A 26,754-nucleotide genomic window follows, 5' to 3' on the forward strand; every position below is an offset into this window, starting at 1 on the left:
AGTAACAAAATAGCAATAAACACATATCTATCAATAATTACTTTGTAAATGGACTAAACACTCCAACCAAAATACATAAGGTGACAGACTGGGGAAAAAAAAAAACATCTATATGCTGCCTATAAGAGATTCATTTCAATCCTAAAGTCACCCACAGGATGAAAGTGAGGGAATGGAGAAACATTTATCATGCAAATGGATATCAAAAGAAAACCAGGGTAGCAATACTTACATGGGACAAAATAGACTTTAAAACAAAGACTATAATAAGAGACAAAAAAGGTCACTATATCATAATAAAGGGGACAATCCAATAGGAAGATATAACAATTGTAAGTATTTATGCACCCAGCGTGGAACACCCAAATACATAAAACAATAACAAACACAAAGGAAATAATTGATAGTAATACAAGAATGGTAAGGAATTTTAACACCCCACTTACATCAATGGACAGATCATCCAAATAGAAAATTAACAAGAAAACAGTGGCTTTGAATGACACACTGGATCAGATAGATTTAACAGACATACACAGAACATTCCACCCTAAAGCCACAGAAAAACATTCTTTTCAAGTGCACACAAAACATATTCCAGAATAGATCACATATTAGGCCACAAAACAAGTCTCAACAAATTTAAAAAAATCAGAGTCATACCATACGTCTTTTCTCACCATAATATGAAACTAGAAATCAGCCACAAGGAAAAATACGGAAAGACCACAAATACATGGAGGTTAAATAACATGCTACTAAACAGTGAATGGGTCAACCAAGAAATCAAAGAAGTCAAAAATTACATGGAAACAAATGAAAATGAAAACACAAGGGCCCAAAATCATTGGGATGCAGCAAAAGTGGTTCTAAAAGGGAAGTTTATAGCAAAACAGGCCTACCTCAAGAAGCAAGAAAAATATCAAATAAATACCAGATAAACAACACCTAAAGGAGCTAGGAAAAGAACAATAAAAAAAAAAACCACCTAAAACCAACAAAAGGAAGGAAATAATAAAGATTAAAGCAGAAATAAATGATATAGAAACTAAAAAAAAAAAAAAAAAAAAAGAACAGACCAATGAAACCAGGAGCTAGTTCTATGAAAAGATCAACAAAATTGATAAACATCTAGCCAGACTCATAAAGAGAGAGAGAGAGAGAGAGGATCCAAATAAACAAAATCACAAACGACAGAGAAGAAATAACAACCAACACCACAGAAATACAAACAATTATAGGAGAGTATTATGAAAACCTATATACCAACAAATTAGACAACCTAAAAGAAATGGATAAATTCCCAGAAACATAATCTATTAAAACTAAAAAAGGAAGAAATAGAAAATTTGAACAGATCAACTACCAGCAATGAAATTGATTCAGTCATCAAAAAACTCCCAACAAACAAAAGTCCAGGACCAGATGGCTTCACAGATGAACCCTACCAAACATTTAAAGAAGAGTTAAGACCTATTCTTCTCAAATCATTCCAAAAAATAGAAGAGGAAAGAAAGCTTCCAAATTCATTGTATGAGGCCAGTATCACTCTAATTCCAAAACCAGATAAAGACACCACAAAAAAAGAGAACTACAGGCCAATATCTCTCATGAATATAGATGCAAAAATCCTCAACAAAATATTAGCAAACCAAACCCAACAATACATTTAAAAAAACATATTGCAATCAGGTGGGATTTATTCCTGGGATGTAAGTATGGTTCAATATTCAGAAAACAATCAACATGACAAGTCACACCAGTAAGAGAAAGGATAAAGACCAGATGATCATTTCAATAGGTGCAGAAAAAGCATTCAACAAAGTACAACTCCATGATAAAAACCCTCTGCAAAGTTTATCTAGAGGGAACAAACTTCAACATATTAAAGGCCATATATGAAAAACACACAGCTGGGGTGCCTGGGTGGCTCAGTCGGTTGAGCCTCTGACTTCGGCTCAGGTCATGATCTCATGGCTCTTGAGTTTGAGCCCTGCATCAGGCTCTGTGCTGACAGCTCAGAGCCTGGAGCCTGCTTCCGATTCTGTGTCTCCCTCTCTCTCTGCCCCTAACCCACTTGCATTCTGTCTCTGTCTCTCTCAAAAATAAATAAACATTAAAGAAAAGAAGAAGAAGAAGAAAAAAGAAAAACAGCTAACATCATATTCAATGGGGAAAAACTAAGTGCTCTTCCCCTAAGGTGAGGAATAAGACAAGGATATTCACTCTCACCACTTTTATTCAACACAGCACTGGAAATCCTAGCCATAGCAATTAGAAAACATAAAGAAATAAAAGGCATCCAAACTGGTGAGAAAGAAGTGAAATTCTCAGTATTTGCACATGACATGATACTATATATAGGAAATGCTAACACTCCACCAAAAAACAAAACAAAACAAACAAAAAAATTACTGGAATTGATAAATGAACTCAGTAATGTTTCACGATACAAAATCAATGTACAGAAATGCGCTGCATTCCTATACACTAATAATGAAGCCACAGAAAGTGAAATTAAGAAAACAGTCCCATTTACAAATGCACCAAAACCAATAAAATATCTAGGAATAAACTTAACCAAAGAGGTGAAAGACTCTGAAAACTATAAAAAACTGCTGAAAACAATTCAAGATGATGCAAAGAAATAGAAAGACATCCCATGCTCATGGATTGGGACAGCAAATAGTCTTAAGATGTCTATAACACCCAAAGAAATCTTCAGATTTAATGCAATCCCTATCAAAATACCAACAGCATTTTTCACAGAACTAGAATAAACAATTCTAAAATTTGTGTGGAACCACAAAAGACCTCGAATGGGCAAAGCAATATTTAAAAAGAACAAAACTTAAGGTATCACAATTCCAGATTTCAAGTTATATTACAAGGCAGTAGCGGGGCACCTGAGTGGCTCAATTGGTGGCTTAATCATCCAACTTCAGCTCAGGTCATGATCTCACGATTTGTGAGTTTGAGCCCTGGATTGGGCTCTGTGCTGACAGCTCAGAATCTAGAGCCTGCTTCGGATTCTGTGTCTCCCTCTCCCTCTTCCTTGCTCGCACTCTGTCTCTGTCTCTCAAAAATAAATGAACATTAAAGAGGCGCTTAGGTGGCTAAGCCAGTTAAGCGTCCAACTTCAGCTCAGGTCATGATCTCATGGTCCGTGAGTTCGAGCCCTGTGTCGGGTTCTGTGTTGACAGCCCAGAGCCTGGAGCCTGCTTCAAATTCTGTGTCTTCCTCTCTCTCTCTGCCCCTCCCCTGCTCGCACTCTGTCTCTGTCTCTCTCTTTCAAAGATAATGAATTAAACATTAAAAAAAAAATTTTAATAAAAAAATAAATGAACATTAAAAAAAATTTTAAAAAAACAGGGCAGTAGCAATTAAAACAGTATAGTGCTGGCATTAAAACAGACACATAGTTCAAAAGAATAGAATAGAATAGAAAACCCAGAAATAAACCCACAATTATAGAGTCAATCAATCTTCAACAAAGGAGGAATGAATATATGATGGGAAAAAGTCTCCTCAACAATGCTTTTGGGAAAACTGGACAGTTACATGCAAAAGAATCCAATGACCACTTTTTTACACCATGTACACACACACAAAAAAACCTCAAAATAGATTAAAGACATAAATGTGAGACCTGAAGCCATAAAAAATCCTAGAGGAGAGCACAGGCAGTAATTTCTCTGACATTAGCCATAGCAACATTTTTCTAGATATGTCTCCTGAGGCGAGGGAAATAAAAGCAAAAATAAGCTATTAGGACAACATCAAAATAAAAAGCTTCTGCACAGGGGCACCTAAGTGGCTCATTTGAGCATCTGACTCTTGATTTCGGCTCAGGTCATGATCCTAGGGTCGTGGGATCGAGCCCTGTGTTGAGCTCTGCGCTGAACATGGAGCCTGCTTATGATTCTCTTTCTCTCCCCCCGTCTGCCCCTCTCTCCTGTTCACACACTCTCTCTCTAACAAAAAATAAAAATAAAAAAGCTTCTGCATAGCAGAAGAAACAATCAGCAAAAATGAAAGGCAACTTATTGAATGGGGGAAATATTTGCAAATTTGACATATTTGATGAAAGGATAGTATCCAAAATATAGAAAGAACTGATATAGCTTAACACCCAAAACACAAACAATCCAATTAAAAATGGGCAGGGGTGCCTGGGTGGCTCAAGTCAGTTAAGTGTCTGACTCTTGGTTTTGGCCCAGGTCAGATCTCACGGTTTGGGAGTTCAAGCCCCATGTTGGGCTCTGTGCTGATAGCGTGGAGCCTGCTTAGGATTCTCTCTCTCTACCCGCCTCTCTCTGCCCCTCTCCTGCTCACACTGTCTCTGTCTCTCTCAAAAAGAAATAAATAGACTAAAAAAAATAAAGAAAAAATGGGCAGAAGACATGAACAGACATTTTTCTAAAGCAGACATACAGATGGCCAACAGATACATGAAGAGATGCTCAACATCACTCATCATCAGGGAAATGCAAATCAAAACCACAATGAGATATCACCTCAGACCCATAAGAATGGCTAAAATAAAAAACAGAAAAAACAACAAGTGTTGACGAGGATACGGAGAAAAAAGAACCCTCTTGTACCATTGGTGGGAATGTAAATGGGTGCAACCACTGTGGAAACCAGTATGAAGGTTCCTCAAAAAGTAAAAATATGGGCACCTGGGTGACTCAGTCAATTAAGCATCCAACTCTTGATTTTGGTTCAGGTTATGGTCTTGCAGTTTTGTGAGTTGGAGCCCTGCACCCAACTCTGCACTGACAACACAAAGCCTGCCTGTGATTCTCCGTCTCTTTCTGCCCCTCCTCTGCTTGCACTTTCTGTCAAAATAAATAAATAAACTAAAAAAAGAAAAAAGAAATACAATTGACTTTTTTAAGTTAAAAACAGAACTACCCTATGATCTGGTAATCACACTACTGGGTATTTACCCCCAAAATACAAAAATACTAATTCAAAGGGACACATGCACTCCTATGTTTACTGCAGCATTATTTACAATAGCCAAACTATGGAAGCAGCCCACGTGTCCACTAACAGATGATGGATAAAGAAGCTGTGGTATATATATAAATACAATTTATTAGTCAGCCATAAAAAAAGAATGGAATCTTGCCATTTGCAACAACATGGATGGAGCTAGAGAGTATAATCCTGAATGAAATAAATCTGTCAGAGAAAGACAAATACCATATGATCTTCTTTTGTGAAATTTAAGAAATAAAACAAATGCACTTAGGGAAGAAAAAGAGAGACAGAGAGAGAGAGAGACAGACTGACAGACAGACAAACCAAGAACAGATTCTTAACTACAGAGAACAAACCGATGCTAGCAGAGGGGAGGGGGATAGGTAGGTGTTGGGGATTAGAGAGTACACTTATCATGACAAAAATAAATAAATAAATAAATAAATAAAATAATGATAATAGAAAGAGAGAGAAATGAGTGTAGCATACTTTTAGAACATTTCAGGTGGCTGCAATAATCCTGTCAGAATGAGACATATTTTCTGTCCAGAAACAGTCACCATCAATCAAACTGCTTAGTTCTAGAGAGTGATGAAAAAGACGTAGATCAGCACAAACCACTCTTTTTTAATAATCTAGATTAGAAAGATAATTCCTTAAAGATTAATGCAGGCATTTTCACATTTACATGCACCTTTTATTTTGCATTGCTGCCTTTATGGCGTAGCTCCTTAAACTCCAGTCTGAGATACTTAACTGAAACAGTCTTATTTTCCTCACCTCAAATTGAGAGTCCTTGTAGTGAAGAAAAATGAATTCTGCAAATGAGAGGTGAGAGTAGAGAGAGGGATGTTCAAGACATATTAAAAGCAAATAGCAGAGTATTTCTATAAAACTGAAAACCCTGCATATGCACAAATCTGTTTGTGTACATTGGTGTGAGGACGGAGAAAGGTGTGGAACCACACAAGTCAATCTGTGGAGGAAGTGGGAGGAAGGAAGTGAGCAGGAAAATTAGGGGAGAGATTATTAACTTGTCTTCACATATCCTCACAATGTTCACACTTACTACAATGACTGTAAAATGTCACACTCTTTCTTTAACAGAACAGAAAAAGAAATGGAATAGAAAAAACTTGAAAAGAAAAACAGATGCCATGAATCTAAAACACAAAATCTTTTAAAAGTTGATTCAATACGCATTCCCTGAGTAAAGTACATCTTATAGCAAAGAAACAGTCTCTGAAGGCCCAGGTTTCTGACAGTCTGCTGGCCAACTGTTGCCCAAATGATCCCCAAGGTGGGGTCTACCTGAAGATTTTTGGAGAAGTAATTCATCTAATATCTAGCTCCATGAATAAGCATACCAGGGGGATTCAACCACTGACCAAAACTGCCTTTGGGAACTGGCCAGGCTTCCTGCTAGCAAAATGAGAGCAATTATTAATTGTATTTGGAGCAGAAAATAACTCTGGCTTCAGATCTGTTTGCACTTGGCAGACTAAACTGCTATCATGAAACTGACAGACACGAGGAAATGAAGTGTAAAGCAAGCTTTCGGGGATATGTCTCCAGTATTGGATAGTCTGTATAGATACTGCAGGAGCAGGAGCAAGGCTTTGGCCTTGGACACATCCCTTGAGCCCTGTGAGCTTCTACAAAATGGGGAGAAGTATTCCTTTCTTGCAGGTTACACAGAGAAATGAGTAAGATCCTATGTCCGAGTCATTCAATAGCCACACTGGCAAGCAGTAGACATATCAGGAAGGGAGCTATTATTACTCAATTATTCCAACACCCATTGATTAAGACTGGGTTCTCTCTGCTCACTCTTTTAAGAGGATACATTTGTAATGGTACCCCTTTGATTCACACATGAGGAGATTTAGTCGTTTGACAAAATTTGGATCTTGTTAATATGCAAGCCATGATTCAATAGGTCTGCATGGGGTCAAGACGCTGCATTTCTCACAAACTGCCAGTGAGGCAGACGCTGCTGCTCTGTGTCCACAATCAGATTAGGCAGGCTCTAGAGTAAAACAGAAATAAAATAAAATGAAGGAAGCTGAGGGACACAGAACGGACTCTGAGGCATGGTTAGCTACTCCGTCGCCGTGCCTGTGCTCATCGAGCACGCTTCCTTGGTAGCACTAACCACACTATTAGAATTCTTCTCTCTGTGCCACTGGGCTGTGATCTTGAGGGCAAGAAGCTGATCCTTATGGCTTCAGGTGTCTGCTGCACTCAATTTAGACAGTTCAGGTATGAGTTAATACATGAATGAAGGAATGAATACATGAATATGGTGAATGAATGAAATTCAGGAGAATTGCTATTGGTTGATGTATAAAAATCTAAATGGGTTTGAACTCCGTATTTCTTAGTCACTGGGCCAGCTTCATATATTATTAATGTGGTTGCTGATAAGTACTTTATGGAGCTCAATATTCCAGCAGAAGAACCATCAGGAAAGATTAATCTTGGACATTCACTCTAGAAATGTAAAATTTCAAGAGTTCCCTTTACTGTAAAGAAAGATGCAGAATTCCTTTCTGCATCTCATGGAAGTCTGTCCTCAGGGAACAGGAACTACAGGTCCCAGGACCTCAATGGGACAACATCTCTTACAAATCAATCATGTTGGCAACATACTATTATAATTAGAATAGATTTCTCTTATAAGGCATGTAACAGCTTTATCCTTCTACATTACTCCAATTTATAGATTTTCTAAGTAGAATCACTAAAAACAAACAAAAAAATTCATTGCTTTTATAACTATAAAATATAGTGAGTTTTCCAACTGGAGTTTCACGTTGGCATCAGGTTGTGTAATCAAGTCATGTAGTCTTTACATGGTTAGTCTACTGCATGGACAACAGGAGGTTATGTTCGCCAAGTAAGCAACTATAGCAAAATCCAGTTTTACTGCTGGGGGTTAGAAACCCCTTTAAACTCAAAAGGACCACTGAAAACTTTCATTAGACAATACTAGGAAGCACTTATCCATATTCGATCTATTTATAAAGCATTCTTTTGACCAGAGCCTGAAGTTCTAATTCAGTCGGTCAGTTCAGGGCTTGTGTTCCTATGGCCTTTTCATTGTAAATTGTGATACTATGCATAGAGACAGTACAATATTCACTTCTAAACTTTTCCAGATATGTTTTAAAATTTTAGTTCTGTAGCCTACATGTTTAAAGATATGCGTGTGTTTAGCTGTGGTTCACCTTCTCAATAGAATAAAAGGACTCCAGAAAATACAGTGCATTACATTTATAAGAGGGGAAACTGTGGATGGGTTTAAAAATTTAGCTCCGACTTCATCAAGCCACTCCAGGTAGTTACAACATATTAGTGTTTGTCAACAAAGGAATCTACCTATTCTGAACTGAATCCTTCTCCTGGGAAGCCTGCAGGACATACTCCACACTCTCCCTAGGCTTCTGGGGAACTTTAAAATCATTCTTTAATTAACATTTTCAGCACCCCTATGGCCTCATTATGCTGTCATTATTAAATATTTTATTTTCTTGGTCCCAAGAGTTCTCAAAGCAAATACATGTTCCCCAGCAGTCATTTATGTTTTCTTACAGAAGAGTTGGTCTTTCATTCATGATATAAAACAAATGTTGATTAGGATGATGGTCAAGATGGACTAGGCTTTTTCCAAACATTGTTCTGTAAGCCAAGAAACTTAAATGGTTAGCCTTCTTCATAGAGTAAAAATATCTATGTAAAAAAAAAATCTAGGTAAAAGCAGTCAAAGTATATTCAGCGCAGCTTCCCAAAAAGGCATTCTCAGAAAATTTCCCTATTTAGAGCTCTCATAAAATGCCACTAGGGGCTTCATTCAGTTCCTACAACCTTCCTGGGGGTTACTATAAAGCCTAGTCATATCTTTTGACCCACAAGTTACTTCTCGGAATTTTTCCAAAGGAAAAATCATAGATGTGCACAAAGCTTGGATGTGATAAACCTATCTTGCTAAAGATAGATCAACCACAGAGCATCCATATAATGCAATTCTATAGAGACATTTTTAAAGCTTTAATATAATATCTGAAGATATGGAAATATTTATGGTTTAATTTTACACATACACAAGTAGATAATAAAATAGCACATCTAAAATTATCTCAATTTTCCTAAAAAATACACACACGTGTTTGACTGAAAAGAAATAAACTCAAAAATTAACAATAATTAGGTGGTAAGATAGGGTAATTTCAAATGTCTTCTTTGGATCTCCTGAATTTTCGTAGTTTTACTTTCTACACTAAATACGTATTACTTGAGTAATTAGAATATAAAATGTTTTCCTCATTTTTTTCTCTTATAACATGAATATGAATACAGCCTTCCTACATGTGGAACTAAATAACCACTGAATTAGTAAGAAATAAATGAAAATAAATAAAGATCAATGGACATAAAGTTAACTTACTATATAGACTTGTTATGCTTAAATAAATTCCTCCCAGGAGATTCTCTACCAACCATCTCCAGTTTCTACTAGCTGATTCTTTTTCTGAAACAGTTCAATGATTCTTAGAAATCCAAATGAAAATCCCAGACAGACAAGGAAATAAAATGTGCAAAGGAAGCTGGCCTTGGCCGTGTGAAGAGAGGTGGAAACCATGAATATGAATGGATGGGGGTTTAAGACAAGGGGATAATGAAAGAGGAAAATACTATTCAGATGACAGCTGCAATCTCCCTCCCCTGACTGTCACTCCCTTCCCTCCCCCTCATCCCCCCCAGCCTTTATTCCCAGCTCCTAGGAAAGCTGTGGTGCTTGTAGCTTTCATGGTGTTCTCAGCCTCCAAAAGCACAGAGGATAAAAGGCCACTGTGTTGAAAGCTTGTGCCTCGTAGAGTAACAACAGTGCTAAAAGTGCTTAAGAATACGTGCTTACTTTTCATATCAATCACAGCCTTTGCCAAGCTACTCTCCAATCTACTGGGAGGTACAGGGTGAGCATTGTTTAATTGGCTTTGGGAATCTTATGCGCTGTGCTAGACCATTAATTAGAGGAGTTGCTAGAATAAGTGTGTGATGTGTGATGTCTGTGTTGGGAGGGGAAGGCTCGTTATGCTACAGGTTTGATAAAACATTTGCAAATGCATCTTTGGATAAACAAGAGAAAGTAGAAAAAAGTTAGAACTCACATCTTGGGAAAGGACCATTCAAGGCAGCAGTACCATAAGTCATCTTTCAGGTACTTAATCTCTTTGAATACAAATACCACTTAATAATGCCTAAATCATCTACTCTCAATGCCAGAGTTTTCCCATCTAGGCCAACAGAGAAAACTGATCTGTAGACCCTGTAGAATCAGGGTCTCATACACAAATGTGTTGAGCTGTCAGGCAGAGGAAGAGACAAATAGTACTGCGGCTCAGGTATTATTTAAAGGGGGCAGGTCCTCAGTGCTAGCAGCTGTTGCTGATGTGGGTATAAAACCTAGTACTGCTGGATTTTCTGATTTTTAAAGAGTAACTGGAAATCCTAATTTTTATGTGAAATCTCTGTGTTTCTAGAGGCTGACAACTAAAAAGAAAAATCGGTGCTTTCCATGAACAAATAAAACATCTCTGAGGCCCAAAATAGACTGCCAGGATGTAACCTCTGATTCAAAGAACAAGATCTTAACACAGGACTTTTAAAGTGCATGTTACCAAATTTATCTGTATATGCATCAATTACTACCTAGGAAGTGGACTAGAAAAGAATCATGAACTTAAATTCTAAACTGTCTGACCAATTTACCCTAATCCAAGTTCCTAAATTCATTAAGGGATATGTTTTCCTTCTCTTATTAAAATATGAATAGTGTAATAGAGTTTTATGTAATTTAAAGATTTTACTCAAGGACTTAAATAGGCAAATGCATTTATTTTTATACCTCAGAGCTAATGCTAATAATTTATTTCTTTTATGTATGAAAAGACTAAGGAACAAAGTAAAATCACATCTAAGCCAGAGGATGAGGCTAGAACCCAAAAACCCTGTCTCCTTATGATTCAACAGTCCAATAAGAACCTTCTTTAAAGGATGACTAAGGAGGCAAGCCTATTAACATGTTAGGTTCACAAAGCAAGTAATCATGTAAATGAATCATTATTCTAATAGGCGCAGCAAGATGAACTCAGGATCCTTATTTAAAGCACATGGATAGGAAATGTGTCAGGTTAGGACATCTTCATCAGCCTAATAACTGGAATATTAATCATATCTAATCCAATGTACATTTTCAGTTGAGTCACTGCATCATTCACTGTCCAATTTAAGTTTCCTAGGACAGACACTTTAATATTTATTAATTTGCTTTCCACCCATGCCATTTCTCGTTAGAATGGCAACATCCGGTTTGTGAGGGAAATGAGTCATATTATGCCAGTATCCCACCTTCCAAGGGACAAGTTAAAGCAGGAAATGAATGGCTTTGTGTGTTTGTTTGTCAGTACAGGAAAACAGTGTATGCTAACACTGAAGGATCTTGAGGGCATAATTTTATTTTAGATATTGTTTACAACATTCAGAGCTGTCTTACATTGGATAGAATTATAATTTTGCCATTTTTACCTTGAACTGGTTCATAATTTACAGATATCTCGAAATATTTGTGAATTTTTCATCTGGAAATCAGCTTTTTAAGTAGTCTTATACAGACAGGTTCAACTTCGATTTCTGGCATTTACACCTACCTTAACTGTGTCCTGTTCTTAAATGTTGTGGCATACTTGACTAGACCTCAGAACTATTGAAAACTTCCAAATAATAATTGAAAAAAATCCCCCATTAACCAGAAATCCAGAACTGAGGTGCCAAAAAAGCCACTTTAATTGAGTCTGTTTGACCTTTAGTTTCTTTCTATGTCTCAAGTTCCCTCTACTGGGAAAATGGTGACTTTATACCTGTAAGGTATCTTAGGGAAATGCAAAGTTGCTTTACCAAGCTGCCTTATTATGAAATTTATTGTTTCTTTTTGTTTTCTATTTTTATTTTCGAGAGAGAGAGAGAGAGAAAGAGAGAGAGCTGGGAGGTGCAGAGAGAGGGGGACAGGGGATCTGAAATGGGCTCCATGCTGACAGCACAGAGTCTGATGTGGGGCTCGAACTCATGAACTCTGAGATCACGACCAGAGCAGAAGTTGGACACTCAATTGACTGAGCCACCCAGGGGCCCCTATTATGCAATTTAAATTACAGAAAGCACAAACAGGTGTCCTTACCAAACAGATGAAGAGTCCTTGTGTAAAACTCTATAGCAATACAATCTAAAAAAAAATTTTTTTAATGCTATTTATGAGATGAGGACTCCATGTTGAGCAAAGTAATATACTTACAGCAAGGGAAAATGTCAGAGAACTGATATTTTTGCTTTTTGCTTGACAAAAACAGATGTTGCTGGACAAAAGGACATTTAAAAAATCCTTGATGCTCTTTCAGGAATCTAACCCTATTTGTCCTTCACTCTTCTGCCACCAAGTTCAGCTCTCCTTATTTCTTCCAAATACATGCAATCCCTCTCCCTACTGATTAGGTAGGTCTTTGGTTTCTAGTCATCATTTGCTAAGCATAGCGCCATCAGCTCTATGGTCATACTTCATTACCTGCTATCAGAGCAAATTTGAAACCAAAGCAACCTTCATATCAACTGGTCCAGCCACATAGGACCTAGAACCGTGTTCATGGAGCCCCTGATCTGTGTCCCCTATGCACTAACAATACCAAAGAATATTTACACATTCCAATACCACTCTCTCTTCCTCATCCCAAACCCTCATTTTGGGATTTAATTTTCCTTCACTTTTTCCCTAAAGTCTAGAGACTAGATAATTACCTCTTTTGCTTATCATCCTACATTCAACATGTTACCTCTAAATAACTCAAAAACTATAAATGTCCCACAATGGGTTAAAGGTAAGCATTGGATATCATTTAAACAAACAAACAAAAACTCCCTTCAGCCACCTGAGGACTACTGGTGGACACTCCAGTCCTGAGATGGCCAAATACACATCAGCCTCCCCACACATCCACTCCTCCCCAGGTGCATGTCAGGGCAACCATCAGCCAGTCAGCCAGCGGCTCCTTCTGTCCTCAGCATCTTTCCTAACTCTGCCTCCCCAGGTGGCCACTCTGGATGGGTCAGACTTGGTTCTCCAGATGAGGAGGCCATGTCAGGTAGCCTCCAAACACTCAGTCCATCAGGATGTCAAATCTAAATGGTTACAGGCAGCGGCATCTTCAGTCTTTCTAAAGAGACTACCACATGAAGTGTGCACCAATCTTTTTTTCCCTGGCATCTAGCCTGGGCATTGGTATCAGCAATTCTAAAACATGCTGTCAGCCCTTCGTGACAAAGTTCTTTATTGCCCTGATCATCTCCCTACTGACTTCAGAGATCTGCCAACCCTCCCTTTCTTTGGAGGGAGGGGCAGTCCTCAAAACCTGAAGCGTGAGCTGATCAGTCACTTCAGCGAATGAGAAGTACTGACCCCACTGCTTCCCAATTCAGGGACTAAAGAGCTTGGGTAACTAACCTGCAGTAAAGCTGATACATGTGTGGGGTCTAAGAACCCAAAGGAAAAAGGAGGACAGGGAAGGAGGGGCAGGGAGTGAAAAAAACTTCATCTCTTCTTTACAAGATATCTATATTTTACTACAGGAAAAATTGACTATGAATGTCAATCTCAGCAACTTTCAATTTCAAGTTTTTGTCATTTCCTTCCTCTGCTCCAATTCAGAGTCCAAGTGCCCTAAGAGGCCAAGACAAGACCAAGGCACAAGACCTTCAACTCTTTTCACGTTTACAAGTTGTCTTAAGTGAAAATGCAAGCAGAGGCCAATGAGGCCCAGGGGGCCTTCACTCCGTTCTTTACCCTGGAAGAGGGTAATTCTGGGCTAGAAGGTGGTGGCCCTGCCTTCCTCCTTCAACCGTCTGTCAGCTCTCCAGTCTCTTCTTCTCACTTTGCCCCAGATTCTGAGTTGAGTGAGCCTTGCAAGAAATAGTGTTCAGGCCCCTGTAAAGTTTGGCTGTCTGATGGCACCAGAATCATAGGTGTGGTGGACCCTGTAATGTGCTGTGGCTCCCTTTAGGACTGAAGCATTCATTGCTGAGAGTGTTGGAGGCTGCCAGAGCCTCTGAGCTGAGTGTGTCCCCAGGAATTACACTTAGAGACTGCTACCTCTCTGGAGGGAACTTCTCTGCTGTGGCTTGGGCAGCCCACATCCAGTGACTGGCTGACAGACACAAAGACCTGACCTCCTTGCCTTAGTGTCATTCCAGCTCCAGAGCTGCCCCCATCAACCCCTCCTGCCTCAGAGTCTACCTCTCCCTCTGCCCAATTCTGCTGCCCTCATTTCCCTGCCAGACGTTACCATAAGTAGTCTCCAGTAAGCCTCCTACGTGCAAATCTCAGCGTCTCAGAATCTGTTTCCCAGAGAACTAAACTGTGATCATCGGAAACGAGGCACAAATAGTGCTGCACTACCCTCTGCTCAACTTCAAATTCATACAGGGTTTGCTAACATCCCTAACTCTCGCAGCAGCCACATGCAGACTTTGGTATGCAGTGGATGCATGAGGGCATGGCTGACCACCAGTCCAGTTATAACAAGTATACTGCAGGATTTGTGCCGTAACTTAAATACATGCAGCCCTCAGTTGTGCACAGTTCTGACAGGCATGCATTTCCATGACCATAGTTTGGTTAAATAATATCAGTCCCACAACAACCAGGTTCAGATTTCAGTTACCACAGAATATCATATTAGTAAGCACGTGAAGTACAAGCTGGGCAGGTGACTCTTCAGTCCACAAATCAGTATGCAAATAGCAGGTGCACATCACTCACCAGTGACCAGTTGCATCGCTTCTTTCAAAGTCCGTTGATGACTGGTCACTGCATATCTAAGCAGGGCAGCAAGAGCTGGAGTGATGTTTGGCCACTGCAGGGATGGGAAGGTGGAGGAAGGACAACCAGAAAGCAGGATCCACTTGGCCAGATAGTGGTAAGTGGCAGGCCTCCTGTCCAGTGTCAGGGTCTTAGAAGGGTACTTCTACCTTCTTCAAACACAGGAAAGGTGAGACCATTATCAAATCCCATATATTAGTTTCCTGTGGCTGCTGTCACAAATTATCTAAGCATAAACTTAGTGGCTTACGACAACAAAAATGTATTAGTTTACAGCTTGTAGGTCAGAAGCCTAAAATGGGTGGCAGGGCTGTGTTCCTTCTGGAGGCTCTATGGGAGAATCCATTTCTTTGCCTTTTCCAGTTTCCGGAGGCTACCTACATTCCCTGACTCATGGGCCCACCTTCCTCCAACCTCTGCTTCGGCCCTTGCATCTTCTCAGACCCTCACCTGCCTCCTCCTTCTGATTACACTGGGCCCACCCTGATCCTCCAGGATAACAGCCCTATCTCAGTGTCTTTACGGTAACCACACATGCAAAGTCCCTTTTGTCATGTAAGGTAAAATATTCACAGGTTCTAGAGATTTGAATGTGGACATTTGGGGGGGGGGGCATTATTTTCCCTACCATCCCCCATCAGGTATTTCCATATGATTGTGCCCTCCTGGATAGTGACCCCCATTTGTCCACTGGACAGGCAAAGCTGCCTGCAAACATCTGTGTCTATACCTGGATCCCCTGAGAAAGGGCAAGAACAAAGAAATAATGTAGCCTGGTGTTCCTGATCCTAAATCAGCTTTGCCCAAAGGCTGCTCAAGCCTCTAGGTATATATTCTACATCAAACAGTATCACTTTCCAGTACCTTTGGGGAGTACAGAATTCATACTCTCCTCCTTGGACACTCATAAATTCATGCTGGCATTTCAAAGGTCTTGAGGAGTCCTCCAGTAAAGAAACATACTTAGCTTGTTTAATCCTGAATTTTCTCAACTTACTTTTCACATCACATTTCATGGAACACTTCGGGAATGATGCACTAGATTGTCCTCGGACTCAGGCCAACACAATGGAAGCAGCTCCACCAGCAGTCTGCACGCCACTCCAGCTCGTCTTCAGAGCCAAACGCTGGAGGCCCTCCTGCCTTGAGGGAGTGGTTCTTGTCCTGCACCAGCCTTCAGGTGCACTTTGGCAAACTCAGGACCTACTTACTGACCCAAACACAAAGTATGTGAAGTGACATATTGTTCGGATGTCTCAGCTCTGCCTGGAGATTCATTTCCTGGAGAATTAAGTTTCGTTTTGTTTTTATTTCTTCTTCTCTTTTCCCTCTCTTTGACTCTGGCTCTCAAAATTGAATGGGAAAAAAATGAGCGGGAAATGGCGTGTCACCAAATACTCTTATGGGTTTTGCTTCCCTCCCTTACCTGTAAAGTCAAGTACTTGGGCAGATTGCCACATGAAAACTAAAACATTCTCTTCTCTCAGCAAATGGTTTCTATTGTCAAAACAGAAAAGACAGAGCATGTTCATCACCTTATTGCTGGTGTGTTCTGGGCTATAACCCTGGAACTCTACTGCACGGATCTTTGATTCACTGTGGTCTTTCTCAGGAATCACCAGAAGTTTGGGAGATACCACAGAATCTCAGAGTCAGAAGGAAACTCAGGGATCATGCATTTAATTTTCTTCTGGAATCCTGGAATCTTCCTTCAACATCTCTATTAAGAGGCTCTTCATTTATGTTTCACACATTTTACAACTGTCACCTACCTTTCAGCTACTACTCATCTGAACAAATGCACTGTAGTAGAGGGTTCCAGCCCACACCAGACTACGTGTCCCCTCTGCATGTCCAAGATGACCTCTCTCATCTATCTACATCTTCCATAGTAATAATAATAAAATTTACTGAATGCTAACCACAGGGTAGGCACTATGCCAGCCCTTTTAATTAGGTCATCTGACCACAGTCTTATGATGTAATATTGCTACTTGATAGACAAACAAAACACAAAACTATTCACTGAGGTTTTTGCTGCATTTACTGATATTATTTACTGAGTGTTTTCCACATTTCAGACGCTTAAAGAGCTAAGCACTTTACATTTGTATCATCATGTCTATGAATCGGCATTAAGGTTTATCTTTTGCAGATAAAGAAACTGAAGCTTCCACCAGGTAAGACATTCACCCATGGTCACACAGCCAGTGAGAGGCAGAACTGGGATCCAAACCTACAAGTATCTTCTGCTTATCCTTCACTGCCTCCTTCTCCCTCTTGTCTTTCCAGCCAGAGGGGTTCTCTGTAAGTCTGTGAATTCACGGAGCACTTACTCAGCATCCCAGTCTTGTCACTTGTCATATTCTGCACGGTGTTTAGTTTCTCCTCACTGGACATGTCTTCTACTACTTGGCATTCTTTAGCATGCTGCTCATAACACAGGCTCTATAAACATAAACTGCTTTAGAATAAGTCAGCTTACAGCAACCAGGACTGGAAAAACAAATAAACAAAGTTTTTTGATGAAGAGTTTCCAGGTCTCAGTTGATTCCTTCATTGTTTTAGGAAGCAGCTATGCAGAGGCGTTCAGTATGAGGGATTAAAGTAAATACTTTGTCCCGTGGCTCTTGTTTTGACAGCGACCATGGAAGCAGATGATCGTTAGGCTGAGTCCCCCCAGATCTACTGGTGAGGTTGAAAGCATCTGTGAGTCAGAGTTGAATCTCCAGCTTCTAGAACATCTGACACATAGTAGGCACTCAACAAATATCTTTTGAATAACAACCAGTTACAAAGTCATGTGCTACAGATTCAGCATCTATAAATGATAATCTCCTTGGGAATGTAAGCTGGTGCAGCCACTCTGGAAAACACTATGGAGGTTCCTAAAAAAACTAAAAATAGAACTACCCTACAACCCAGAAATTGCACCACTAGGTATTTATACAAGGGATACAGGTGTGCTGTTTCGAAGGGACACATGCACCCCCATATTTATATCAGCACTATCAACAATAGCCAAAGTATGGAAAGAGCCTAACTGTCCACTGATGGATGAATGGATAAAGAAGATGTGGTGTATATATACAATGGAGTATTTCTCGGCAATCAAAAAGAATGAAATCTTGCCATTTGCAACTACGTGGATGGAACTGGAGGGTATTATGCTAAGCGAAATTAGTCTGTCAGAGAAAGACAAATATCATATGACTTCACTCATATAAGGACTTAAGAGACAAAACAGATGAACATAAGGGAAGGGAAACAAAAATAATATAAAAACAGGGAGGGGGACAAAACAGAAGAGACTCATAAATATGGAGAACAAACAGAGGGTTACTGGAGGGGTGTGGGAGGGGGGATGGACTAAATGGGTAAAGGGCACTAAGGAATCTATTCCTGAAATCATTGTTGCACTATATGCTAACTAATTTGGATGTAAATTTAAAAAAATAAAATAAAAAATAAAATGAGCTTAAAAAAAAGGAATGATAATCTCCTTTCACCTCTGAAGTGATTCTTAGAAATCATTCATCCAGAACATGATAATACTCAAGACATTTATTTTCACTTAAATAATAGTATAACTTCAATAATAAAAATAAAAAAATAAGTTTAAGAAAAACTGTAAAATGAAATCTTACAGAGTCTCTTGGTGATAAAGTAAAATGCTGTTTGCAAACTTAGTAACAGTATGCTTGATGTACGATTAGTGCCCAGTGTAGTATTAGCTGTGAATGATACTGAAGGACCTTCCACATGTTGGTCCCCATGGGAAATAAGTGCTATGGGTTCTGATTTTTAAAGAAGGTTAATGACAGTATCTTTCTACCAAAATATATTTCTTGTATGGAAAGCATGCTTTTTTTTTAAAGCCATCAAATTAATAATGTCTCTTATTTGCATAACCTTAAAAAAAAAAGGCCAAAACTCTTACTTCGACAGTACTTCTTCTGCTCTTCAGTAAAAAAGAAAATAACCCTATTAGAGAGCTGCTTATGGCTTTGAGAACTCCAGTTCTCTTCAAATGGATTGCAGAAAATCTTTACTGAGTATCTACAATGTGTGTCACTCACCCTGCCAGCCCAACTCCTCCTCCCGTTCATACCACTGCCAACACATTTTGACTGCTGGTCTATTTCCCCAATTGTATCAGCAGCATGGCAGAGATGGGCTAGCTGTTGATCACTATAGTCCCTCCTCTTCTTGGGCACACAGCTGGGCTAAATTTCCTGGCGTCCCTTGCACTCAGCTGGAACTATGACTATGTGACTAAGTTCCCACCGACAGGATGTGGCTGGAAGTAATATGTGCCCCTCGAAGACTGGCTCATACAATGCCCCCCTGCACACCCCTCTGGCTCTTGCCATTTTGTCCCAGCTTGATAAAGATAAGCCGTGAAACCTTGAAAGCTACATCGAGGGGCGCCTGGGTGGCTCAGTCGGTTAAGCGTCCGACTTCAGCTCAGGTCATGATCTCACGGTCTGTGAGTTCGAGCCCCACGTCAGGCTCTGTGCTGACAGCTCAGAGCCTGGAGCCTGTTTCAGATTCTGTGTCTCCCTCTCTCTCTGCCCCTCCCCTGTTCATGCTCTGTCTCTCTCTGTCTCAAAAATAAATAAACGTTAAAAAAAAAAAAGAAAGCTACATCGAAGATGGCAGAGTCACAGGATAAGGGTTTCTGTGTCCCTGACCACTGCTTGGAAAAAAGCCAACCATTGCTCAAGTACCTCTGTTCTAAGCTTTACATGAGAAAAAATGCTTCTGCCATGTTTGATCCATTCTTCATTCTTTGGACGTGTTTGTTAAAGTAGCTAGCATCTGGAAGGCCTGAGATTTTTGCAAAACTATGAAATACTGATAGATTATTTATAAAATAGTGAATACAATCATTGTATGCCAAATCAGACACTGGCTCATAAAATAACTAAATAATATAGAACTAAGGTATCATTGCAGACAAGGTTCTACTGTAGATAAACCATCAAAGGTGCCATAAGTTTAAGAAAGATGTTGCTGAAAACCTTGAAATATAGAATGTTCATTTTTCAATTTTTCTGTGACACGAGAAAAGTCTGCTATGGCTTGATTTCAGTGACAAGAACAACTTGATCTAGCCTGTTAAGCACCAGTGTTTCAAAGGATAGCTTATGCCAGAGCATTCATGCACATAGACATTTCTGAGAATTAAGACATTTCTGAGACCTTATTAAAAAACCAAACTGGTGAGAATTGTGGACAACTGGTGGAGTTGTGAGCCACAGGCTTTCATCTAGGTTTAGTAAATGACAGATTAGGACCGCTTTCTTACCTTCATTCAGAATTGTATGATTATATTCCGTTATGATTTGACCACAGATAGCAATCCACAGTTTAAACTGATCATAAAAACACATTACTTTATTTAAATGTCAAAATGCACAGGAATATATATTTTTTCTGTGTACACATAGGATATGTATCAGGAGACACTCTCAGACATTTAAGCCTAAAGTGAAACCTGAGAAACTGAAGCTTCAACCACAACCAAAGTCCAATTAACTAAATTATTTATTTTGTTGTTCTAAGTGTAAGGGACTTAACCTGGTTTAAGGCCATCAAGTTAAAGATGTAATGCCAAAGAGGATTACTTACTGTTTATCAAAAAACTGTCCCACTAATTCAGTAAAGACCGTATAAGCAATGGGTAATCAATGGCACTTTTGGAAAACTGCCTTTGGTGATCACAGATATTTGCCTGGGCCCCAGTGTATCCCAAGTAACTGACTAAAAACATCTCTCAAATCAGTCTGATTCCTCCATCTCCACTGCCCCTACTTTTATCTAGGCCACTACAGTTCTTACCTAACATGCCAGAAATCTACTCTCAACCTGGCTTCCTTGCTTCCGCTCTTGCCTATTCTCCAAATGGTACCCCCACCCCCCTGCCCACCAAGGGGTGCCCAAAGCAGTGTCTTTAAAGCACATATCACATTACACCACTCTCTGGCTTAAAATGATTTCATGGGTCTTCACTGGTCTTAGAATGGAATTGGAACTCCCACCTGGCCTGCCATGCCATATTCCAATCCAAATCTATCATTGTACCAATCTCCCCCTTCCCTTCACTCCAACCCAACTAATCTCCTTTGTGTTCCTTGAATATCCCACATTCTTTTCAGGGATTTTGAACTTCTAGTTTTCTCTGCCTGAAATGTTCTCCTTCTAGCTCTTTACATTGCTGACTTCAAGTCTCAGTTCAGCCATCACCTCCCCCAATCACCCTCTCTCTTGCCCCACTAATTTCCTTCATAGCACTTAATAACACTCTATAATTTTATTCTCTATTGTCTGGAAATTTAGACACTCTATGAGGATGTGAACTTCACTTTTTTTATTTTTTATTACCTTGTTTCAGGTATCACACCCTCAGAGATGGAGGTTGAATGGATGAAATGCACAGGGAATGGATAATTTCAGCATTCTTTGTCCCAGTGACCGTCCATGGCAAATTGTAGTATCACATGTGTCGATAAGTGTTCCTGTCCTGTCCCGGCAGGATAGCTATAAAGTAATCCCAATTTCTGCTCTCCTAGGAATATAAAGATGTTTTAGTTCTGGAGCCAACCATACAGCCCTTTCCACACAGTGAGTCTTACTGTTAAATGAAAAATGCCCAAGTGTGCAAAACTGATCATCCCAAGAGGGTATGTCTTAATATTTCATTATCTATGACATCGCACAAGGCTATCCTGGCTTTGAATTTTAAGCTATCTAACCTATGAAGAAGCTCTTTCAGGAGAAACAAGAGTCATTTCAACACAGAGTAAACTACCAGCCACTTCCTTGGATTCCCACATCTAGGGCCATCACCCTTAGAGTTTGTTGTATAGCAAATCAAACCCACGTCTATGTGGAAATCCAGTGCACACTTCACTTTGGTTTATGGCACTGGGTCAATCTGACAGAATAGCTTGTTTTCCCAGTTCTGACTAACTGGAGGAGAGTCATGCCTACAAATCGGTTTTCCAGACGTTCCTCTTTACATATAATAGGAAATGCAGGATTGGATCCGGGCAGGAGCTCTGGAAATGTCAGGGCAGTCTCTCCACACTGAACAAACGTCCCCGAGAGTGCCAACATTCTCAAGTGAACACACTTTTCCCCATTTTGAGCCATGGTGAAGACATGCCATCCCAATCCAGCTGAACTAAAGAAATCCATTCTGTAACTCAACATGAGAAAACTCATTAAGTCCCTATGGAATGCCTGCCAAGAAACTTCACACTAGCAATGTGACATCTGCCTACACATAGGGAGGTTACAAGAATCACCCTTGCAACACATGTGGTGGTAGTTACTCCTGTAAGGAGGTTGCTGGGGTCTTTACCAAAGAAATTCCATAGTGGTCACTTCTTGAAAGCCCATGGGAGAAATTCCCCCCAGGACTCAGTACCAAGAAAAGCTTTGTTTCTTCTGAGGATTTAGCTTTGCTGATGGTTTTATCTTTTGGTTTACTTTAACAGATAACATTTCCTCTTTGCTTCTAGAAAGCCCAAGGAAGATTTGCAACCCTCTGCACTAATGACATTGGAGATCATGACATGCATTCTTATGTTCCTCTTGTTTTCTTACACATGTTTTCCCTCAACTTTGATTTCTTTAAATACTTTTTATTCTCTTATATTATATATACATTTTTTATAAGCTGCTTCAAATCCTTTTGGGAATTAAATAGGCTATTAATGCATAGATACACACAGTAGATTTTACACTAAACCTTTTTACAAACCTAGATCCTGTAAAAACACAATATGGCCTCAGACAGACCTGGGATTAAACCTGATTTTGTATATTTCTAGCTGTGTTATCTTGGGTAGGCCACTTAGTATTTCCAAGCTTCCATTTCCTCCTCTTTAAATTAAGGATAATAACATCTACATTGTATTGTGGCTGTGAGAAATAATGATAATTTATATAAACAGCTGATACTTAGCAACTGCTAAATAGTTTCTTCTATTATCAATAATAACTATGTAGATTGTTACCAGACAATACCTAAAGGCAATGTCTGGAAGACACAGGGACACAGACACATGGAGGATGTTATATAACTCTGCCGGCAGAGACTGGAGCGATGCATCAGCAAGACAACGAACATAAAGAATTACCAGCAATCACCAGAAACTGGAAGAGGTAAGAAAAGATTCTTCCCTAGAAGCTCTGCAGGGAAAATGGCCATGATGACATTTTTGATTTTAGACTTCTAGACTCCCAAACTGTGAGAGAATAAATCTGTTATTTTAAACCATGCTATTTGGGAAATTTTGTTATGGTAGTCTTGGGAAACAAATACATCTCTCAGCTTCTATAGCCCCAAATGGTAGAAGTGAAATTAACCAAACCAACTTCCAATCCAGCTGACATCTCCCAAAGTCTCGCAGACACATACTGGGCCACAGGATGTATTTCATGGAAGGCATATGCTAGAAGAGCATAAAGACTTTGACCTTAGGCTTAAATGAGTTAATTTCCCTCTCAAACCTTCAAATAGCTCATCTGTACAATGGGATTAGGTCGAGATCAATGATGGCAAATACATTATAATTGGGAATGGCTACCTGAGAGCACTGTGTTGAGAAGGATTATAAGGAGTCATCTGGGCAAAGAGGCAGAGACACTTTAACAGTCAAAATACTCCATCTTCATGCTCCCCATGCCTCTGTGACCATCCTTGTCAGTTTCCTCTTCCAGTGCCTACTCTTTAAACAGAGGTGATTCTTAGGATTCAGATAATGGCTCATACTTCTTTTCCCACCTTACATGTTCTCTTTAGACAAACCAACTAATTCTTAAGCTCTTAAGTGATCACTTATAGCTTCTGCTCATACTTTTAAATCTCTCTCTCCAGCCTGGATCAGTCTCCTATCCTCATTTAGTCCCACACATCCAAATGCTAGATGGACATGTCCATGTAGCTATCTCACGGACAACTCAAAGCAACTCATTTATAATAAAACTCACCAGTTGCTCCCCTAAGCTTGCTCTTCCTCTCATATACTATCTCTTAGTCAGCAGTACAACCATATACCTAGTAAGAAAACTGGGCTCTTTCCTGGACTATTTCCTCTTTCTTACCCCTTGATTCCCAATCAATCATCAAGACATCCCAATCTTACCTCCTAGATAATTCCCTTCTGTATTTACTATCACTGTCCTAATTCAAAGTTCCATCAGTTCTTGCCTTTCAAGATTCCCCTCAGGTAACACTGCCTCCAGATCCCTCTGCATCTGTGTTTTCTGCCCTCGAATCTCTGGAATCTGGCATTGTGTCTAACATGTAGGCAACAGATGATGATGAAGACAATGACCATGATGATGACAATGATGATAAGGATCATTTGTTTACCACTTGCTATGTACAAGGCACCATTCTCAGCAATTTTTATATCCACAGCCACGTTCTATGGTAGGTTCTCACCCCTATTTAGAGAAAAAGTACAGAAAGTTTAAGTGACTTTCTCAGAGTTACACAGTTCTACCAAGAGGATGCTAAACGGATCTGAAATTCAATTTAAATTAAAATACACTCATAAGGGGAAATAGTGAAACACATACCTATTTGTTCAATAAATTTTTATTGAACACACACTATGTGGTGAGCACTGGAGGCACAAATAAATGAATACATAAACACATTAACTACAGACATGGGGAAAATCTCTCAGGAAATTCATTCATTTCTCTAGACCAGAACTGACCCAGGATTCTGGGAAACGAGTTATTATCCATAGAATTCTAGGTAACTTTGAGAAATACTAGGGGTGGCAGACTGAACTCAGGGTTTCCTCCTCTAGTATCGCCTTCCCCACAGAGCTGAGAAGCCCTTGTGAAGTACCAGAAAAAGCTTCAGTTATGGCCTCCATTCCTGGCCTCACAGCAGTGCCAGCCTCCAGCCTCCTCAATCCCTTCTTCTTTGACTGCAAGAGGGCTGCTCCTCTCAGTCGAGGCAGAGAGAAGCAAGTTCTCTGCAAGCTGGTAAAGGCTTATTACTTTGACAGCGTTGGGTCAGAGGACCTATGTCAATCTGACTTTGCCAAGTAGCACTGTGACCTTGGGCAAGTCACTTCACCCGTCTGACCCCAGAAGCCTATCTCTAAGTGTCCTTCCAACCCCACATTCTATGATTTAGAGTATATACTTCAGAGCCTACTAAGGGCAGGGATCTTGGCAATAAGAGACCCTTCCCCTATCCCCCTTGGCTACACAGATTATTCCTGGACACTACCTGCAAAACCAAGCATTGCTCAGATACTAAAGAAATCCTAAAATTTGGGGTATGTGATTATTCTGTCAGTCTAAGAAAAGTCCACTTAAGTTTTCCCATAATAATGCCTTTGTTATTCATAAATGACAGGAAACCTATGACCACATGCAACCTGACAGCAAGTAAAAGAAGACCTTGTCCTCATCTCTGCAATGGCAATTGCTTTTTAAAATATCTATCCAAGACAAGATGACCTCTCTGTCCATCACATTCCTCCACTCTTGCCGTTTCTTCCCAGACTACAGGCACTCTTGGATGTGGTCTGGGAAGAAATCCACATTTACCCAGTGAGTAAAGGGGAGGATTATTCTGGAAGGTGACAACTCTCATCTGAAATGTTTACTACCATCTTGGAAGTGAAAGCCCCATTAGGGTTTGAATGGACCAAGCGAAAAAAGGATACAGGTGGAAACTGTTCTGGTAATCCCAAAACTGAGGGTAGGTTTTATTGATGGTGAATACTTATTTACTTACACATTTATTTCACATGGTAAATTTCTTTTTATCAGGGATCATTTTGTAAGGGCTAAAATTGTTTCTGTGCAGAAGTTACTACATGCATCATCTACAGCTGGACTATAAAAGAGATCCAAGGATAAGTCTGTCCAAAGAGCCTCTTTAAGGGTGATATGATAAAAACAAAAACAAAAACAAACAAAAAGAAAACAAACAAACAAAAAAAGCTATGGGGAGCATCTAATACAAAGAAGTGGCAATACTGGAGGAAAGAGGGGGAAGGAATGATCTTGAGCCTCTCAGCAGTTTTGCTTACATGGCAAACGAGCAAATCATAAGAAATCACAAGGCAGTATTTTGTTCAACAAACATTTAGTGTCTTTATGTAAGAGATGCCATGAATACAAGACTGAATAACTGCCTGGAGGGTTAGATATGTGAGTCACCCAAACGACTTAAAACTATGTGATCCCACTAGACTAGAGGTATGGCTGTGCTCGTGACCTAACCAGCCATGGGGAATCCCAGAAAAAGAAGCAGAGGTTTGAGTCGCTACCCACCATTCTGTGGACTTCTCAATTTTCCCAACACCCGACATTGTCCTCCCAAATCCCTAACTGAACCACCAAATGATTTCCCTGTCATTGAGACATGGCTTCATTCTTTTACTCATCCAACAAATAATTACTGAGTACCTACTTTGAGCCCGGCACTGTGAAAGGCACCAGGATCTGTTTGATCCAGGTCTAGTGACACATTTATCCCGGGCCTCATATTCATGAAGGGTTTATAACATACATTTGTTAGATTATACAAGTGATATCAGATATATAGTGACAGATACACTTACAGGATTAAATTTCAAAGCACATTATAATTTTTATAATCTTGTTTTGGCAATTTTCAAAAATATATACAAGTCTCCCCATGGTGACATATCACCCACAGAAGTTATCCAGGTCTCTCTCAATCACCATGGGTCCCACTGGACATTCAAGAGAGGACTGCAAACAAGCCAGCTGTTACACTGTGCTCACGGAACTTGGTGCTTAGTGGGGAAACAGTTATCAAATAAGAA

At 39.7% G+C, this 26,754-nt stretch overlaps 1 protein-coding gene across 3 annotated transcripts in view; it reads right to left on the reverse strand.

Moving 5' to 3' along the window:
- The window catches only part of MOB3B (MOB kinase activator 3B), a 197,828-nt gene that overhangs the window by 161,297 nt on the left and 9,777 nt on the right, over positions 1-26,754 (reverse strand). For 2 of the 3 annotated variants that reach the window (XM_042912673.1, XM_042912672.1), the window contains exon 3: positions 21,302-21,485. The gene's annotated coding sequence lies outside the window, so the exon portion shown is untranslated. Of the gene's footprint in view, positions 1-21,301; positions 21,486-23,514; positions 23,656-24,072; positions 24,355-26,754 lie in introns of those variants that run through there. The other variant, XM_042912670.1, reaches the window with a different exon arrangement.

The sequence above is a fragment of the Panthera leo genome, chromosome D4, assembly GCF_018350215.1.
Source record: "Panthera leo isolate Ple1 chromosome D4, P.leo_Ple1_pat1.1, whole genome shotgun sequence".
In the NCBI taxonomy this organism is placed as follows: domain Eukaryota; kingdom Metazoa; phylum Chordata; class Mammalia; order Carnivora; family Felidae; genus Panthera; species Panthera leo.